The sequence below is a fragment of the Aethalodelphis obliquidens genome, unplaced genomic scaffold (genome assembly GCF_003676395.1).
Source record: "Aethalodelphis obliquidens isolate GAN/ISIS:26980383/991018 unplaced genomic scaffold, ASM367639v1 scaffold108, whole genome shotgun sequence".
NCBI classification, from domain to species: Eukaryota; Metazoa; Chordata; class Mammalia; order Artiodactyla; family Delphinidae; genus Aethalodelphis; species Aethalodelphis obliquidens.
This window is the reverse complement of record NW_020838052.1, coordinates 2,887,856-2,904,650: the sequence shown is the minus strand read 5'-3', so window position 1 is coordinate 2,904,650 and position 16,795 is coordinate 2,887,856. Positions and strand designations below refer to the sequence as shown.

General features: G+C 40.9%; 1 long non-coding RNA gene across 1 annotated transcript; it reads right to left on the bottom strand.

The window, feature by feature from the left end:
• Window positions 1-531: 531 nt before the first annotated feature.
• On the bottom strand, window positions 532-16,017 carry LOC113614909 (uncharacterized). Its single transcript, XR_003430759.1, has 3 exons — window positions 16,005-16,017; window positions 11,295-11,298; window positions 532-638 (listed from the first exon to the last, which is right to left on the bottom strand). It is a non-coding gene; the product is annotated as an uncharacterized LOC113614909 (long non-coding RNA).
• Between the last annotated feature and the right edge of the window lie 778 nt (window positions 16,018-16,795).

Sequence of the window (16,795 nt, the reverse complement as noted above, 5' to 3'; positions counted from 1 at the left end):
CCAATAATGCACAATGGTTCTTATTTCTCCACATTCTCAGCAACACTTGTTATTTTTTGGTTTGTTTGCTTTATACACGCCATCCCAGTGGGAATGAGATGATATCTTATTGTGGTTATAATTTGTGTTTTGCTGATGATTAGTGAAGTTGAGCATCTTTCTATATACCTATTGGCCACTTTGTACATCTTTGAAGTAATATCTATGCAAGTCCTTTGTCCATTTTTTTTTAATTGGGTTTGTTGTTGTTGAGTTGTAGAAGTTCTTTATTCGGTGTGAATATTAACTATCAGTATATAAGTTGAAAATAGTCTCTTCCATTCTATCGGTTACCTTTTCCAACTCTTGATTGGGTCATTTGATACACATTTTTTAAAAAGTTTTTGATGTTTTCAAATTTATCTATCTTTACTTTTGTAGCCTTCAATTTTGGTGTCATATTCAAGAAATCATTACTAAATATAAGGGTAGGGGTTTAAGAGGTACAAACTATTAGGTAAAAAAAAGCTACAAGAATATATTTTACAACACAGAGAATATAGCAAATATTTTATAATAACTATAAATGGAGTATAGCCTTTAAAATTGTGAATCACAATTTTGTACACTTATAACTTGTATAATATTATGCAACTATACTTCAGTAAAAAAAAAAATCATTTCCAAATCAAGTTTCATGAATTGTTTACCCTTTATTTTCTTCTAAGAGTTTCATAGTTTTAGTTCTAACTTTTAAAAATATTTATTTATTTATTTTTGGCTGCGTTGGATCTTTGCTGCTGGGCACAGGCTTTCTCTAGCTACAGAGAGCAGGGTCTACTCTTTGTTGCAGTGCACGGGCTTCTCATTGTGGTGGCTTCTCTTGTTGCGGGGCACGGACTCTAGTCACATGGGCTTCAGTAGTTGCTGTGCGTGGGCTCAGTAGTTGTGGCTCACGGGCTCTAGAGTGCAGGCTCAGTAGTTGTGGCACATGGGCTTAGTTGCTCCATGGCATGTGGGATCTTCCTGGACCAGGGCTCGAACCCGTGTCTTGTTCATTGGCAGGCGGATTCCCAACCACTGCACCACCAGGGTGTTCATTTTTGTATATGGTGTAAGATAAGGATCCTACTTCGTTCTTCGCATGTGAATATCCACTTTTCCCACCAAAGTTATCAAATCAAGTTTGTTTGCCTGACACATAGCAAGCCAAAATGCTGGGATGCTCAAGTTTGCAGCAAAGAAAGGGTTTATTTACAAGGAAGCCAGGTGAGGAGTTTGGAGAACCAGTCTCAGATCTGCCGCCCCAAAGGAACTTTCTGCCCCATATCCAGTGCCAGGCTGTGATGTGGAGTTGGTAGACCCAGAGAATTCACTAGGCTGAGAATGGGAATCACAGCTTGTTGGTCATGGGGGCTCAAGTGGCTGTGTTGCCTTCACAGATCAGGGCTACCTCTGTGGTGCTGTTTGAGTATTCACCAGAAATGGCTGCTGCTGCTTCATCCAGACTACTCCCCAGGCACCCTGGGTATCTTTGTGTCACTAGATCAAGTTTTTTGTCAGGACCTCACTTCCCTATATCCCATGTCAAACTGTGGTGTTGAGTGAACAGAGTCGGGGTGTTTGTCAGCTCAGATTGGGGAGCGTGCTGAGGCAGCAGTTGCCAGTGCAGAACTCTCTCCATCTGCCCTGTCTGTTGGCAAGCCAGCACCTACGCACTCCTCATGAGTGGAATCTAGGCTTCTCAGTCCTTCTGTCTGTCCCAGTGGTTCTTCCAGCAGCAAAGGGGGCTTGTCTATTCCACATAAGGCCCTGGGACTGTGGTTCACTCCCCAGGGTGAGAGTCTGCTCATGCAATCTTTCTTTTCCTTTTAGACTCTGCCCAGGGGCACAGATCCTGACCTTATGCTTTTTTCCCCCAGTTCTACCCAGTTACATGGGAAACATTTTTGCAGCCTTGGTTGTATAGGAGTTCTTCTGCCAGTTTCCAGTTAGATTTTTGTGTGAATTGCTCCACATGTAGAAGTATTTTTGATGTGTTTGTTGGGGGAGGTAAGCTTCACATCTTCTTACTCTGCCATATTGATCTCCCCTCCTAGGATATACATATATATAGTTATCCACGTTGGGGAAAACTAATCAGACATAGTAAACTAACACAGAGACATGCTGATGGGGAAACTTTTTTTTTTTTGCGGTATGCGGGTCTCTCACCATTGTGGCTCCTCCCACTGCAGAGCACAGGCTCCGGACGTGCAGGCCCAGCGGCCACGGCCACGGCCTATGGGCCCAGCTGCTCCGCGGCACGTGGGATCCTCCCAGACCAGGGTACGAAACCGCGTCCCCTGCATCGGCAGGCGGACTCCCAACCACTGCGCCACCAGGCAAGCCCTGGGGAAACATTTTATATGCTATACATTTTATTAGTTATACTGAATTGTCACACAAACATTGTACATGTGCTTTTAGCAGTGGACTTAAAGCAAAAAGTGTTACATGTTATGAGTAGTTATACTCTGTGATAACTTCACTAGAGAATTTTCTCTTTCCCCTGAACACTGAAGCAAAAGTATAGCTAGAAGTAATACAATAAATTATACTTTTGATAAGGAGATAAACATTTGGAAAACAGTTCACATTGAATTAGTAGGATAAGTCTTACAGGCCTGGCCCGGATTCTTAGTCACCTGTCTACTGTTGTCATTTACTTATCATCCTGATGTGGGTTTCATTTGAAGTCAGAAATCCTTTCTATATACCAGTACAATTTAAAAGGCTGTCTTAAATGAAAATATGAATTCAAGAGTCAATTTCCTTCAGTTTCACTGTGTAGGAGTTTATTAAGAATACCTGATAATGGTTCTTTCATCTAGGTTAGAGGGCTAGTTCTTTAAATGATGCCTTTTCCAGTATGCATAATCCCCTTGTTGTACGTCATGGGGCATCTGATCGTCATCCAAAGAGAGACTGTGATCAACTTCAGAAACAAGCTCAGGATATCCTTTTAATAATTCAGTTAGACTTACAATAATGTAACATAGCAACAAGAAGACATCTTGGATGTAGATGATAAATACAAAACCTCAGTATATACAAAACCTCAGTATCCACAAAGGTATATTATCGAAACATAATTTTTTGTCTCTAGATTATCCTAATTTTAACCAAATCTAGCAAATTAAGACAAAGTTTTGTGCAAAATAAGTCTGGTTAATTGATCCTAAAGGCTCCTTTGAATTGGCTGTGTGGAAATTTTCATAAAGAATTTCAATTTGAACTTTTAAAAATTGTCTCAAGTCCAGGAAAGTAACGCCAAGGATGTGTCATCAGATTGTGTTTGTTATATCTACAGATTTAGGCAAATTACTTTCTTGTAGGCATCCAAAATATCTTGAGGTCCCTGCACTTGTTAGAAAGTGCACTTCCTTACTCACTTGGAAAGGCTGCTGGGAACCCTGTCAGCAAAGGATCTTGTTGTCTTTCAAAGGGGCTTCGTGACTCCATAATGTCCACCTTAGCTCTTTGAAGTTGTCTGGTCACACTTGATTTTATGTATTTTCCATATATGACATTTCAGTCAAAGCCATGGTAACATAACGAATATTTTCAACTGAGTCCTCTTATAAGGAGAAGAGATTCTTACTAAACACAGGCAAATAACTATATTGCCATAAAAATAAGGACACTCACTAAAAGTTTCCAAATTCTGGAGGGGACAGGCAGAGAGAAAAGATAAATGCTTCAATTCTACTCACAAAAGTATAATTTACCAAGTTGCTATACATCATAATTAGCTTAATGGGAAATGCTTCTTTATATCTGGGGAAAAAATACTAAAAGCTAGTAATATATTAGACAAAAAACATAAAATTGTAACAATATTCATTCACTCACTGATGCTATGTAATTAATCCTGTGCTAACAGTTTATGAAACCATCAGGGTTTACACTAGAATTCTTCAATTTCTTATGGAGCTAAGTGGCATGATCTGAAAGCTATCAGAAACCCGTACTTGTCAAAAAGTTCTTTCTATGAATCTTCTTGAAAATGAAGCATTTTTTGAAATCTTTATTGGAGTATAATTGCTTTACAATGATGTGTTAGTTTCTGCATTATAACAAAGTGAATCAGCTATACATATACACATGTTCCCATATCTCTTCCCTCATGCGTCTCCCTCCCTCCCACCCTCCATATCCCACCCTCTAGGTGGTCACAAACCAGCGAGCTGACCTCCATGTGCGATGCGGCTGCTTCCCACTAGCTATCTATTTTATGTTTGGTAATGGATATATGTCCATGCACTCTATCACTTTGTCACAGCTTACCCTTCTCCCTCCCCATATCCTCAAGTCCATTCTCTAGTAGGTCTGTGTCCTTATTCCCGCCTTACCCCTAGGTGCTACATGACCTTTGTTTTCTTTTCTTAAATTCCATATATATGTGTTAGAATACGGTATTTGTTTTTCTCTTTCTGACTTACTTCACTCTGTATGACAGACTCAAAGTCCATCCACCTCACTACAAATAACTCAATTTCGTTTCTTTTTATGGCTGAGTAATATTCCATTATATATATATGTGCCACATCTTCTTTATCCATTCCTCTGTTGATGGACACTTACCTTGCTTCCATGTCCTGGCTATTGTAAATAGAGCTGCCATGAACATTTTGGTACATGACTCTTTTTGAATTATGGTTATCTCAGGGTATATGCCCAGTAGTGAGATTGCTGGGTTGTATGGTAGTTCTATTTTTAGTTTTTTAAGGAACCTCCATACTGTTGTCCATAGGGGCTGTATCAATTTAAATTCCCACTAACAGTGCAAGAGGGTTCCGTTTTCTCCACACCCTCTCTAGTATTTATTGTTTGTAGATTTTTTTGATGATGGCCATTCTGACCGGTGTGAGATGATATCTCATTGTACTTCTGATTTGCATTTCTCTAATGATTAGTGATGTTGAGCATCCTTTCATGTGTTTGTTGTCAATATGAATATCCTTTTGGAGAAATGTCTATTTAGGTCTTCTGCCTATTTTAGCAATTTTTTGTTGTTGTTTGTTTTTTTTTATACTGAGCTGCTTGTATATTTTGGAGATTAATGCTTTTTCAGTGCTTCACTTGCAAATATTTTCTCCCATTCTGAGGGCTGTCTTTTCATCTTGTTTATGGTTTCCTTTGTTGTGGAAAATCTTTTAAGTTTCAGTATGTCCCATTTGCTTATTTTTGTTTTAATTTCCATTTCTCTAGGAGGTAGGTCGAAAAGGATCATGCTGTGATATATGTCGCAGGGTGTTCTTTGTATGTTTTCCTCTAAGGGTTTTATAGTGTCTGGCTTTACATATGGGTATTTAATCCATTTTGAGTTTATTTTTGTGTATGGTGTTAGGAATTATTCTAACATAATTCTTTTAAAAGTAGCTGTCCAGTTTTCCCAACACCACTTATTGAAGAGGCTGTCTTTTTGCCATTGTATATTCTTGCATCCTTTCTCAAAGAAAAGGTGACCATATGTGCGTGGGTTTATCTCTGGGCTTTCTATGCTGTTCCCTTGATCTGTATTTCTGTTTTTGTTGTAGTACCATGTTGTCCTGATTACTGTAGTATAGCCTGAAGTCAGGGAGCCTCATTCCTCCAGCTCCATTTTTCTTTCTCAAGATTGCTTTGGCTATGCAGGGTCTTTTGTGTTTCCATACAAATTGTGAAAACTTTCTTGTAGTTCTGTGAAAAATGCCAGTGGTAGTTTGATAGGGATTGCATTGAATCTGTAGATTCCTTTGGGTAGTATAGTAATTTTCACAATGTTGACTCTCCCAATCCAAGATCATGGTGTATCTCTCTATCTATTTGTATCATCTTTAATTTCTTTCACCAGTGTCTTATAATTTTCTTTATACAAGTCTTTAGTCTCCTTAGGTATGTTTATTCCTAGATATTTTATTCATTTTGGTTTAATGGTAAATGGGAGAGTTTTCTTAATATCACTTTCAGATTTTTCATCATTAGAGTATAGGAATGTAAGAGATTTCTGAGCATTAATTTTATATCCTGCCACTTTACCAAATTCATTGATTAGCTCTAGTAGCTTTCTGGTAACATCTTTAGGATTCTCTATGCATAATATCATGTCACCTGCACATAGTGACAACTTTACTTCTTTTTTTCCAATATAGAGTTCTTTTATTTTTTTTCTCCTCTGATGCTCTGGCTAAAACTTCCAAAACTATGTTGAATAATAGTGGTAAGAGCAGATAACTTTGTCTTGTTCTTGATCTTAGAGGAAATGGTTTCAGTTTTTCACCATTGAGGATGATGTTGACTGTGGGGTTGTCATATATGGTCTTTATTATGTTGAGAAAATTTCCCTGTATGCCTACTTTCTGCAGGGTTTTTATCATAAATTGGTGTTGAATTTTGTAGGAAGCTTTCTCTGCATCGATTGAGATCATCATACGGTATTTATCCTTCAATTTGTTAGCATAGTGTATCACGTTGATTGATTTGCGTATATTGAAAAATCCTTGCATTCCTGGGATAAACCCCACTTGATCATGGTTTATGATCCTTGTAATGTTATGTTGGATTTTGTTTGCTAGTATTTTGTTGAGGATTTTTGCATGTATGTTCATCAGTGAGATTGGTCTGTAGTTTTCTTTCTTTGTGACATCCTTGTCTGTTTTTGGTATCAGGGTGATGGTGGCCTCGTAGAATGAGTTTGGGAGTGTTCCTCCCTCTGCTATATTTTGGAAGAGTTTGAGAAGGATAGGTATTAGCTCTTCTCTAAATGTTTGATAGAATTCTCCTGTGAAGGCATCTGGTCCTAGGCTTTTGTTTGTTGCAACATTTTAAATCACAGTTTCTATTTCAGTGCTAGTGATTTTTCTGTTCATATTTTCTATTTCTTCCTGTTTCAGTCTCAGAAGGTTGAGCATTTCTAAGAATTTGTCCATTTCTTCCAGTTTGTCCATTTTATTGGCATAGAGTTGCTTGTAGTCTTCTCCCATGATCTTTTGTATTTCTGCAGTGTCAGTTGTTACTTCTCCTTTTTCATTTCTAATTCTATAGATTTGAGTCTTCTCCCTTTTTTTCTTGATAAGTCTGGCTAATGGTTTATCAATTTTGTGTATCTTCTCAAAGAACCAGTTTTAGTTTGACTGATTTTTGCTATCATTTCCTTCATTTCTTTTTCATTTATTTCGGATCTGATCTTTATGTTTCTTTCCTTCTGCTAACTTTGGGGATATTTTGTTCCTCTTTCTCTAATTGCTTTAAGTGTATGGTTAGGTTGTTTATTTTAGATGTTTCTTGTTTCTTAAGGTAGGCTTGTATAGGTACAAACTTCCCTCTTAGAACTACTTTTGCTGCATCCCATAGGTTTTGGGTTGTTTTCTGTTCATTGTCATTTGTTTCTATGTTTTTTTTGATTTCCTCTTTGATTTTTTCAGTGATCTCTTGATTATTATGTAGTGTGTTTTTCTTATTCTTTTTAAAATATTTTTTGTATAGCTATTTATAATTTTATTTACATAGGAATCTGGTCATCATAACAATTGATGTAAAAATATGCAATACTTTCAATCAAATTGTCTTTAACCTCACTACCTACACATAACAACTTTTTATTTTTATTTTTGTAAGTTTTTTTTTACATCTTTATTGGAGTATAATTGCTTTACAATGGTGTATTAGTTTCTGCTTTATAACAAAGTGAATCAGTTATACATATACATATGTTCCCAGTTCTTTTCCCTCTTTTGTCTCCCTCCCTACCACTCTCCTGATCCCACCCCTCTAGGTGGTCAAAAACCACTGAGCTGATATCCCTGTGCTATGCGGCTGCTTCCCACCAGGTAACTATTTTACATTTGGTAGTGTATATATGTCCATGAAAATGTCTGACTTTGTCACAGCTTACCCCTTCCCATATTCTCAAGTCCATTGATTAGTAGGTCTGTGTGTTGTTTAGCCTCCATTTGCTTGTATTTCTTACAGATTTTTTCCTGTAACTGATATCTATTCTCACAGCGCTGTGGTTGGAAAAGGTGCTTGATATGATATCAATTTTCATAAGTTTACCAAGGCTTGATTTGTCACCCAAGATATGATCTATCCTGGAGAATGTTCCATGAGCACTTTAGAAGAATGTCTATTCTGTTTTGTTTTGTTTTGTTTTGTTTTTTGGTTAGAATGTCCTATAATATCAATTAAGTCCATCTTGCTTAACGTATCATTTAAAGCTTGTGTTTCCTTATTTTTTTTCATTTTGGATGATCTGTCCATTAGTGAAAGTGGTGTGTTAAAGTCCCACACTATGATTTTTATACTCTCGATTTCCCCTTTTATGGATGTTAGTATTTGCCTTATGTATTGACGTGCTCCTATATTGGGTGCATAAATATTTACAATTGTTATATCTTCTTCTTGGATCGATCCTTTGATCATTATGTAGTGTCCTTCTTTGTCTCTTGTAATAGTCTTTATTTTAAAGTCTATTTTGTCTGATATGAGAATTGCTACTCCAGCTTTCTTTTGATTCAAATTTGCATGGAATATCTTTTTCCATCCCCTCACTTTCAGTCTGTATGTGTCCCTAGGTCTGAAGTGTGTCTCTCATAGACAGCACATATACTGGTCTTGTTTTTGTATCCATTCAGCAAGTCTGTGTCCTTTGCTTGGAGCATTTTATCCACTTACATTTAAGGTAATTATCGATATGTATGTTTCTATTCCCATTTTCTTAATTGTTTTCAGTTTATTATTATAGGTCTTTTCCTTCTCTTGTGTTTCCTGCCTGGAAAAGGTACTTTAGCATTTGTTGTAAAGCTGGTTTGGTGGTGCTGAACTCTCTCAGCTTTTGATTGTCTGTAAGCTTTTAATTTCACCATCAAATCTGAATGAGATTCTTGCTGGTTAGAGTGATCTTGTTTGTAGGTTTTTCTCCTTCATCATTTTAAATATGTCCTGCCAGTCCCCTCTGGCTTGCAGAGTGTCTGCTGAAAGATCAGCTGTTAACCTTATGGGGATTCCCTTATGTGTTACTTCTTGCTATTCCCTAGCTGATATTAATATGTTTTCTTTGTATTTAATTTTTGATAGTTTGATTAATATGTGTCTTGGCGTGTTTTTCTTTGGATTTAACCTGTATGGGACTCTCTGTGCTTCCTGGACTTGATTAATTATTTCCTTTTCCATATTAGGGAAGTTTTCAACTATAATCTCTTCAAATATTTTCTCAGTCACTTTCTTTTTCTCTTCTTCTTCTGGGACCCCTATAATTCGAATGGTGGTGCATTTAATATTGTCCCAGAGGTCTCTGAAACTGTCCTCAGTTCTTTTCATTCTTTTTTCTTTATTCTGCTCTGCAGTACTTATTTCCACTATTTTATCTTCCAGGTCACTTATCCGTTCTTCTGCCTCAGTTATTCTGCTATTGATCCCTTCTAGAGAATTCTTAATTTCATTTTTTTGTGTTGTTCATCATTGCTTTTTTGCTCTTTATTTCTTCTAGGTCTTAATTAAAAGTTTCTTGTATTTTCTCCGTTCTATTTCCAAGATTTTGGATATCTTTACTATCATTATTCTGAATTCTTTTTCAGGTAGACTGCCTATTTCCTCTTCATTTGTTAGGTCTGGTTGGTTTTTCCTTGCTCCTTCAACTGCTGTGTTTTTCCGTCTTCTCATTTTGCTTAAATTAATGTGTTTGTGGTCTCCTTTTCACACGCTGCAGTTTCGTAGTGCCCGTTGTTTTTGGTGTCTGTCCCCAGTGGCTAAAGTTGGTTGGTTAAATGGGTTGTGTAGGCTTCCTGGTGGCAGGGACACTTGCCTGTGTTCTGTTGGATAAGGCTGGCTCTTGTTTTCTGGAGGGCAGGTCCACGTCTGTTGGTGTGTTTTGGAGTGTCTGTGGCCTTATTATGGTTTTAGGCAGCCTCTCTGCTAATGGGTGGCATTTTGTTCCTATCTTGCTAGTTGTTTGGCATAGCGTGTCCAGCACTGTAGCTTGCTGGTCATTGAGTGAAGCTGGGTCTTGTCATTGAGATGGAGATCTCTGGGAGATTTTCACCATTTGATATTATGTGGAGCTGGGAGGTCTTTTGTGGACTAGTGTCCTGAACTTCGTTCTCCCACCTCAGTGGCACAGCCCTGATGACTGGCCTGAGTGCCAAGAGCCTGTCCTCCACATGGCTCAGAATAAAAGGGAGAAAAGAAAGAGAGAAGAAGATAAAATAATATAAAGTAAAATAAAATAAAGTCATTAACATAAAAATGAACAAACAATTATTAAGAAAAAAAACTTTTAAGTAGTTAAAAAAAAATGGACAGACAGAACCCTAAGACAAATGGTTAAAGCAAAGCTACACAGACAAAATCACACACAGAAGCATACACATACACACTCAGAAAAAGAGAAAAAGGATAAAATATATATAGATCGGTGCTCCCAAAGTCCACCTCGTCAGTTTGTTATGAGTCATTGTCTATTCAGGTATTCCACAGATGCAGGATACATCAAGTTGACTGTGGAGATTTAATCCACTGCTCTTGGGGGTGCTGGGAGAAATTTCCCTTTCTCTTCTTTTTTCGCACAGCTCCTGGATTCAGCTTTGTATTTGACCCCGCCTCTACGTGTAGGTCATCTGAGGCCATCTGTTCTTCGCTAATACAGGACGGGGTTAAAGCTGATTCGGGGACTCTGGCTCACTCAGCCTGGGGGGAGGAGGGGTACGGATGTGGGGGGAGCCTGTGGCGGCAGAGCCCGACATGACGTTGCACCAGTCTGAGGCTCACCGTGCACTCTCCTGGGTAAATTGTCCCTGCTTCACGGGACCTGGCAGTGGCAGGCTGCAAAGATTCCCGGGAGGGCAGAGGTGGACAGTGACCTGTGCTTGCACACAGGATTTTGGGTGCCTGCTGCAGCAGCCTTAACCTCTCATGCCCATCTCTGGGGCCCGTGCTGATAGACGCACCTCGTGCCTGTCTCTGGAGGGCCTTTAAGTGGTGCTCTTAATCCCCTCTCCTCATGCACGATGAAACAAAGAGGCAAGAAAATGTCTCTTGTCTCTTCAGCAGCTCCAGTCTTTTCCCCGGACTCCCTCCTAGCTAGCTGTGGTGAACTAGCCCCCTTCAGGCTGTGTTCACACAGCTAACCCCAGTGCTCTCCCTGGGATCCGAACTCTGAAGACAATGCCTCAGCTCCCAGTCCCCACGTGTCCCGGCAGGTGAGCAGAAAAGACTCTCGGGCTAGTGAGTGCTGGTCAGCACCAATGCTCTGTGCGGGAATCTCTCCATTTGCATCTGCACCCCTGATGCTGCACTCTCCTCCATGGCTCTGAAGCTCCCTCTGCCGCCAAACACAGTCACCCCCTGCAAAGGGGCTTCCTAGTGTGTGGAACATTTCCTCATTCATAGCTCCCTCCTACTGGTGCAGGTCCCATCACTATTCTTTGTCTTTAGTTCTTTTTTCATTTGCCCTACCCAGGTATGTGTGGAGCTTCTTGACTTTTGGGAGGTCTGAGGTCTTCTGCCAGTTTTCAGTAGATGATCTGTAGGAGCTGCTCCACATGTAGATGTATTTCTTATGTATCTGTGGGGAGGAAGGTGATCTCCGCATCTTACTCTTCCGCCATCTTGAAGCTCCTCCCCTCTCCCTTTTATTCTGAGCCATGTGGATGACAGGCTCTTGGTGCTTCAGCCAGGCATCAGGGCTTTACCTCTGAGGTGGGACAGCCAAGTTCAGGACAATGGTCCACAAAAGGCCTCCCAGCTCCACGTAAGAAAAAATAGCAAAAATCTCACAGAGATGTCCATCTCAGTGCCAAGACGCAGATCCACTCAACGAACAGCATCCTACAGTAATGGACACCCTATGCCTAAAAAAAGCAAGAGATCCACACAACCTCAGCCATTAACGGAGAGGCTGCTGGTAATCATTATAAGGTCACAGACATTCGAAAACACACCATCAGATTTGGATCTGCCTGCAAGAAAGACAGGAACCAGCCTCATCCACCAGAACACAGGCAAAGGTCCCCTCCACCAGGGAGCCTACACAGCCCACTGAACCATACTTAGCAACTGGGGACATATACCAAAAACAATGGGAACTACACATCTGCAGCGTGTGAGAAGGAGATCCCAAACACAGTAAGTCAAGCAAAATGAGAAGAGAGAGAAACACACAGCAGATGAAGGAGCAAAGAAAAGCCCACCAGACCTAACAAATGAAGAGGAAATAGGCAGTGTACCTGAAAAAGAATTCAGAATAATGATAGGAAAGATGATCCAAAATCTTGGATATAGAATGGAGAAAATACAAGAAACGTTTAATAAGGAACTAGAAGAACTATAGTGCAAGCAAACAATGATGAACAACACAATAAATGAAATTTAAAAGTCTCTAAAAGGATCAACAGCAGAATAACTAAGCAGAAGGATGGATAAGTAACCTGGAATATAAAATAATGGAAATAACTACTGCAGAGCAGAATAAAGAAAAAGGAATGAAAACAATTGAGGACAGTCTCAGATACCTCTGGGACAATATTAAACGCACCAACATTCAAATTATAGGGGTCGGGAAGGCGGAAGATGGCGGAAGAGTAAGACGCGGAGATCACCTTCCTCCCCACAGATACACCAGAAATACATCTACACGTGGAACAACTCCTACAGAACACCTACTGAAGGCTGGCAGAAGACCTCAGACCTCCCAAAAGGCAAGAAACTCCCCATGTACCTGGGTAGGGCAAAAGAAAAAACAGAGACAAAAGAATAGGGATGGCACCTGCACCAGTGGGAGGGAGCTGTGAAGGAGGAAAAGTTTCCACACTCTAGGAAGCCCCTTCGCGGGCGGAGACTGCGGGAGGCGGAGGGGGGAGCTTCGAAGCTGCGGAGGAGTGCACAGCAACGGGTGCGGAGGGCAAAGCGGGGAGATTCCCGCACAGAGGATCGGTGCCGACCGGCACTCACCAGCTCGAGAGGCTTGTCTGCTCACCCGCCGGGGCGGGCGGGGCTGCGAGCTGAGGCCGGAGCGCAGGGAGAGGACTGGGGTTGGCGGCTTGAACACAGCCTGAAGGGGTTAGTGCACCACAGCTAGCCGGGAGGGATTCCGGGGAAAACCCTGCACCTGCAGAAGAGGCAGGAGACTTTTCCTTCCCTCTTTGTTTCCTGGGGCGTGAGGAGAGGGGTTTAAGAACGCTGCTTAAAGGAACTCCAGAGACGGGCGCGAGCCGCGGCTAAAAGCGCGAACCCCAGAGACGGGCGCGAGCCGCGGCTGAAAGCGCGGACTCCAGAGACGGGCGCGAGCCGCGGCTGAAAGCGCGGAATCCAGAGACGGGCGCGAGCCGCGGCTGAAAGCGCGGAATCCAGAGACGGGCGCGAGCCGCGGCTGAAAGCGCGGACCCCAGAGGCGGGCGGGAGAAGTTAGGGCTGCTGCTGCCGCCACCGAGGGGCCTGTGTGCGAGCACGGGTCACTCTCCACACCCCTCTTCCGCGGAGCCTGTGCAGCCCGCCACTGCCGGGTTCCCGGGATCCAGGGACAACTTCCCCGGGAGAGCGCACAGCGCGCCTCAGGCTGGTGCAAAGTCACGCCGGCCTTTGCCACCGCAGGCCCGCCCCGCACTCTGTGCCCCTCCGTCCCCGCCGGCCTGAGTGCGCCAGAACCCCCAATCAGCGGCTCTTTTAACCCCATCCTGTCTGAGCAAAAGACAGATGCCCTCCAGCGATCTACACGCAGAGGCAGGGCCAAATCCAAAGCTTAGCCCTGGGAGCTGTGAGAACAAAGAAGAGAAAGGGAAATCTCTCCCAGCAGCCTCAGAAGCAGCGGATTAAAGCTCCACAATCAACTTGATGTACCCTGCATCTGTGGAATACCTGAATAGACAACCAATCATCCCAAATTAAGGAAGTGGACTTTAGGAGCAAGATCTATGATTTTTTCCCCTTTCCTCTTTTTGTGAATGTGTATGTGTATGCTTCTGTGTGAGATCTTGTCTGTATAGTCTTGCTTCCACCATTTGTCCTAGGGTTCTATCCGTCCATGTTTTTTTTTTTTAATTTTTTTTTCTTAATAATTAATTTTAAAAACCTTATTATACTTTACCTTCGTTCTTTCTTTCTTTCTTTCCTTCCTTCCCTCCTTTGCACAACGAATCATCCCAAATTGAGGAGGTGGTCTCTGACAGCAAGATTTAGGATTTTTCCCCATTTACCTCTTTTAGTGAGGGTGTATGTGTATGCTTCTGTGTAAGATTTTGTCGGTATAGCTTTGCTTCCAACATTTGTCCTAAGGTTCTTTCCGTCCCTTTTTTTTTTTTTTTTTTTTAAATAAAAATTTTTTAATTCAATAACTTTATTATACTTTATTTTATTTTTACTGTATCTTCTTTCTTTCTGTCTTTTTTCCTTCTTTCCCTCCTTCCTTCCTTCCTCCCTCCCTCCCTCCTTTCTTTCCTTCTTGCCTTCTTTCCTTCTTTGCTTCTTTCTTTCTTTCTTCCTTCCTTCCGACCCTCCTTTCCTTCTTTCTTTCCTCATACTTCTACTAATTCCCTCTACTTTTTTTCCCTTTTATCCTGAGCCTGTGGATGAAAAGCTTTTGGTGCTCCAGCCAGGAGGCAGGGCTCTGCCTCTGAGGTAGGACAGCCAACTTCAGGACACTGATCAACAAGAGACCTCCCAGCTCCACATAATATCAAACGGCGAAAATCTCCCAGAGACCTCCATCTTAACACCAGCACCCAGCTTCACTCAACGACCAGCAAGCCACAGTGCTGGAAAACCTATGCCAAACAACTAGCAAAACAGGAACACAACCCCACCCATTAACAGAGAGGCTGCCTGAAATCATAATAAGGCCACAGACACCCCCAAACACACCACCAGACGTGAACCTGCCCACTAGAGAGACAAGATCCAGCCTCATCCACCACAACACAGGCACTAGCCCCCTCCACCAGGAAGCCTACACAACCCACTGAACCAACCTTAGCCACTGGAGACAGACATCAAAAACAGGAGGAACTACAAACCTGCAGCCTGCAAAAGGAGACCCCAAACACAGTAAGATAAGCAAAATGAGAAGACAGAAAAACACACAGCAGATAAAGGAGCAAGATAAAAATGCACCAGACCTAACAAATGAAGAGGAAATAGGCAGTCTACCTGAAAGAGAATTCAGAATAATGATAGTAAGGTTGATCCGAAATCTTGGAGATAGAATGGACAATAGATTGGACAAAATGCAAGAATCAGTTAACAAGGACCTAGAAGAACTACAGATGAAACAAGCAACGATGAACAACACAATAAATGAAATTAAAAGTACTCTAGATGGGATCAATAGCAGAATAACTGAGGCAGAAGAACGGATAAGTGACCTGGAAGATAAAATAGTGGAAATTACTACTGCAGAGCAGAATAAAGAAAAAAGAATGAAAAGAACTGAGGACAGTCTCAGAGACCTCTGGGACAACATTAAACGCACCAACATTCGAATTATAGGGGTTCCAGAAGAAGAAGAGAAAAAGAAAGGGACTGAGAAAATATTTGAAGAGATTATAGTTGAAAACTTCCCTAATATGGGAAAGGAAATAGTTAATCAAGTCCAGGAAGCACAGAGAGTCCCATACAAGATAAATACAAGGAGAAATACGCCAAGACACATATTAATCAAACTGTCAAAAATTAAATACAAAGAAAGCATTTTAAAAGCAGCAAGGGAAAAACAACAAATAACACATAAGGGAATCCCCATAAGGTTAACAGCTGATCTCTCAGCAGAAACCCTACAAGCCAGAAGGGAGTGGCAGGACATACTGAAAGTGATGAAGGAGAAAAACATGCAGCCAAGACTACTCTACCCAGCAAGGATCTCATTCAGATTTGATGGAGAAATTAAAACCTTTACAGACAAGCAAAAGCTGAGAGAGTTCAGCACCACCAAACCAGCTTTACAACAAATGCTAAAGGATCTTCTCTAGGCAAGAAACACAAGAGAAGGAAAAGACCTATAATAACGAACCCAAAACAATTTAGAAAATGGGAATAGGAACATACATATCGATAATTACCTTAAATGTAAATGGACTAAATGCTCCCACCAAAAGACACAGATTAGCTGAATGGATACAAAAACAAGACCCTTATATATGCTGTCTACAAGAGACCCACTTCAGACCTAGAGACACATACAGACTGAAAGTAAGGGGATGGAAAAAGATATTCCATGCAAATGGAAACCAAAAGAAAGCTGGAGTAGCAATTCTTATATCAGAGAAAATAGACTTTAAAAGAAAGACTATTAGAAGAGACAACGAAGGACACTACATAATGATCAAGGGATCGATCCAAGAAGAAGATATAACAATTGTAAATATTTATGCACCCAACATAGGAGCACCTCAATACATAAGGCAAATACTAACAGCCATAAAAGGGGAAATCGACAGTAACACATTCATAGTAGGGGACTTAAACACCCCACTTTCACCAATGGACAGATCATCCAAAATGAAAATAAATAAGGAAACACAAGCTTTAAATGATACATTAAACAAGATGGACTTAATTGATATTTATAGGACACTCCATCCAAAAACAACAGAATACACATTTTTCTCAAGTGCTCATGGAACATTCTCCAGGATAGATCATATCTTAGGTCACAAATCAAGCCTTGGTAAATTTAAGAAAATTGAAATTGTATCAAGTATCTTTTCTGACCACAACGCCATGAGACTAGATATCAATTACAGGAAAAGATCTGTAAAAAATACAAACACATGGAGGCTAAACAATACACTACTTAATAATGAAGTGA